At 39.7% G+C, this 4,086-nt stretch overlaps 1 pseudogene; it reads left to right on the plus strand.

Annotated features, from left to right (window-relative positions):
* The first annotated feature begins 1,079 nt into the window (after nucleotides 1-1,079).
* LOC102954654 lies at nucleotides 1,080-1,829 on the plus strand (annotated as a pseudogene).
* The last annotated feature ends 2,257 nt before the right edge of the window (nucleotides 1,830-4,086 follow it).

Below are 4,086 nucleotides of genomic sequence, written 5' to 3' on the forward strand. Positions count from 1 at the left end.
CATCCAAATTAATTAGTATAGAGTGCAACAATGATTTCAGGAGTAGATTCCTTAATGTCCTTTACCCATTTAGCCCATCCCCCCTCCCACAACCGCTCCAGTAACCCTCTGTTTGTTCTCCATATTTAAGAGTCTCTTCTGTTTTGTCCCCCTCCCTGTTTTTATATTATTTTTGTTTCCCTTCCCTTATGTTCATCTGTTTTGTCTCTTAAAGTTCTCATATGAGTGAAGTCATATGATATTTGTCTTTCTCTGATTAATCTCGTTTAGCATAATACCTTCCAGTTCCATCCACATAGTTGCAAATGGCAAGATTTCATTCTTTTCGATTGCTGAGTAATACTCCATTGTATATATATCACATCTTCTCTATCCATTCATCCATCGATGGACATTTGGGCTCTTTCCATACTTTGGCTATTGTTGATAGTGCTGCTTAAACATGGGTTTTCAAAAAATATTTTTAATGTTTATTTTTAAGAGAGAATGAGTGGGGGAGGGACAGAGAGAGGAGGAGGGACAGAGGATCCAAAGGTGACTCTGTGCTGACAGCAGTGAGCCCGACATGGGGCTCGAACCCACGAACAGTGAGATGGAGACCTGAGCCAAAATCAAGAGTCAGATGCTTAACTGACTGAGCCACCCAGGCGCCCATGTCATCTACATATTTAATTCCTTTCCTCTGTTCCCCTTTCTTTTCTTTTTATTATTTTATTTTCACCTCTCTGTCTCTCTCCCCCACCCCCATCCCCTAGATTAAATACCTAAATGTGGACACCCAGCACGACAGAGAGGACCTGCAAGCATATCTGATAGATCCTTCTAATGAACTTAGGGGCGTTGTATACCGTGCCGAATAACTGATTAGCACCCCCACAGAACATCAGTCATGCTGGGCTTCTTCCAGGCCACCCTCCGAGTGGGGGGGAAGCCAGCCGAGCCTGGAGCAAGCAGAGGAGGAGGAGACCATGCTGACAGTGGTCTCCTGGCGGAACTGACCGCTGAGAGACCTGAAGGAAGGGACGTGTGGCAGACGGGCGGGGAGGAGGCTGGAACTTATTTGATGAAAAGTGCCAGCCATGAGGGTGGCAGGATGCAAAGTTGGTGGTAGCGGCCGCAGCATGGTCACCACACGTTATGTTACTTCTCAAGTATTTGGAATACAGATGGATGCAAGTTTTGGAAATCTCTTTGTAAGGGCAGCATGGGTCATGGCTGCATGATCTACAGACCCTTCCGGATATAACTGTGAGATGTCAAAAGCTTGCCCTGAGAATCAGTTTGCCTTTAAAAATGGTAAGTAGAGCAGCCAATGTGGTGGGACCCAAAATCTGCCTAGAAGAGGGTGTTCTAATGAGTGGTGTTACGATAATGTTAGGAGAGGAGCCAGTGTTGCCTCGATAGAGGGAAAAATAGAAGAAGTATTAGGCACCCAATATTTTGACACGTGGGGAAAAGATGTGGCCCCGTTTATGGGGTTTGTGAAGTCCATGCCAGATGGGAAAATAGTCTTAATGGGAACATACGATGACGGAGCAGCCAGACTCAGTGATGAGGCGCTGAACTGAGGAGTGCATCTATCACTAACCTTGGTTTTACAGACAACTGGGTCTTGTGTGCTGGGAAAAGCATTAAGACAAAAAGCCCTTTTGAGCAGCACATAAAAGGACAATAAGGACACCAAGAAATATGAAGGAATTCTGCCCAAAGTTGCAGAAAGGAAAGATTGCATCCCCCAGAAGCAAGACGAACGTGGAGAAAGTCGAAGAAGGTGTGCCGTCAGGAGTCATGGGCGAGCTGGCACAGAGAAACGTGGTGCAGATATTTGAAGAGCGTGCAGCCATCTCGGGGTGTGAATGAGCATTCTCTTTTCGATGTCAGGATTATTTCTTGCTAACGTATATAGACATCTTTGTAAATAGTCATCATGAGCAAATGTGCAAATCACGGAGCCATTTCTAATGGAGTACCATGTGGAGCCTGCTATGGTAATGACAAATTTTGATTCTAAAAGCATACTTAATGGATAACTGAACAGATTGTGGGAAGACATATACATACACTGATAGTTTTATTATCCTTGTCTATCTATCTGTCTACCTCCCTCTCTATCATTTATGTGTTAGTGCAGGTGATAGATGTGATATCATCTATCTATCATTGATCTACCTATTATCTATCTATCATCTATTTATCATGTGTCATCTATCTATCATCTGTCTGTTATCTATCTACCTACCTGTCATCTATTTATCATGTGTCATCTATCTATCATCTATCTATTATTTATCTATCTATCTATCTATCTACCTATCATCTATTTATCATGTGTCATCTATCTATCTATCTATCTATCATCTATCTATTATCTATCTATCTATCTATCTATCATCTGTCATTCTATTTATTGATCTATCATCTATCTATCTATATACTGATAGCTATGGAAATCTATCGTGGAATAATATAGATTTAAGGGAGACTATGTTTCCTTTTATATATAGATATAGCATTTTGATTATAGTATCTTTTAAATTAAAAAGCCATTTGGCTTAGTTCTGTGTGAAATGTGACTTTACAGTCTGACCCTCCTGCGATATCTCTTTTCTTTAGCTTTCTTTCTCTTCCCAAGAAACCGAGAAATTAAATATGAAAACACAAATTTTAATTATACGCAGTACAAAGTAAATACATAAATGTAGGTGGCGTTGGGGACTGTAGCTGGCTGGGTTTTGTGTAGGCAATGTGAATAACCCGATTTTGCAGAAGCCGTTTAGAGTGAGGCTGAGGTTGGTAACTCCACAGAATCCAGGAAGCAGACCAGTTCATTCCCTGTCCTAATTGAGGACAGCCGTGTCTGTATATTGAAAGCAATACTGCCATATATTGTCCTTATTTGATTGTTATCAGCATGGGCCAACCTGTCTGGGAAGCGGCGTGCGTGAATACACAATAATTGTGGTTTGCAAACCAAGACATTAATTGTGTATTTACTTCATAATAGAAATTTTTGCCTGAAGATATAGTGACATATTTAGAAAAGTCTTAATGGCTGAGTGGACTCAGTCATTAAACATTTACAACATAATTTTATTTGACCCAAAATGACTTTATACCCAATTCTACATCAACATATAGGAGATCTAACTTTTTGGTTAACTTTAATCGTCCGCTAAATGACTCAAGCTTTCTTAAATATTGTTTTAGGGCACTAAATATCTACTGTGCATGAAGTATCTTAAACTGGTACATATACACAAATTTAGTGATCAAACTGCCATTCATAATAAAAGACAGCACTTAAATTTTGAATCTAAATTTTTTAACTTGATTTTATTTATTTTGAGAGAGACACAGAGAGAGAGAGAGAGAGAGCGAGAGCGCGAGCGCACACACACACACACACACACATGCATGAATGGGGGAGGGGCAGAGAGAGAGAGAGAGAGAGAGAGAGAGAGAGAATCCCAAGCAGGCTCCACACAGACAGCACCGAGCCCCGCTTGGGGCTTGAGCTCACAAATTGTGATATCATGACCTGAGCTAAAATCAAAAGTCAGGCTCTTAACCCACCGAGGCACCCAGGTGCCCCTGAATCTAAATTTTAGATGACTTGTATAGAAAAAAACCTAAAAGTAGTAATTTTTATTTTGCTGTAAGCCAAGTTAGAAGCTATTCAGTTCTTTTCTTTCCTTTTTTATTCAGCTGTTTCTTAAATGTTAATGAGCTTTGGGGTACTTCCTCAAACTGAATGTAATTTGTGAATAAATGCACCTTACACATTTAAACAATTTTTGTACATTGTTCAGACTTTGGGCATTTCTAAGCTAGATCACATTCAGCATGTATGTGCTAACATTTGAAATACTTCCCAAGATTCGTTAAATTGAAACAAGGCACATTATACAGGAGTTGTGAAATAAATGTTACGTTAAAAAATAATGAAAATAAATGGTATTGGTTTTGCTTTGTGAAAAAATTAAAATAAAAATATCTATTATGGTTTCCTCCATCCAAGTTCTAAGTACAGTAAATATCTGGTAGTGGGGCAGTAAATGGAACTATAATCATTACAGTATAATGTTG

This window comes from Panthera tigris, chromosome D1 (genome assembly GCF_018350195.1).
Source record: "Panthera tigris isolate Pti1 chromosome D1, P.tigris_Pti1_mat1.1, whole genome shotgun sequence".
NCBI lineage: Eukaryota > Metazoa > Chordata > Mammalia > Carnivora > Felidae > Panthera > Panthera tigris.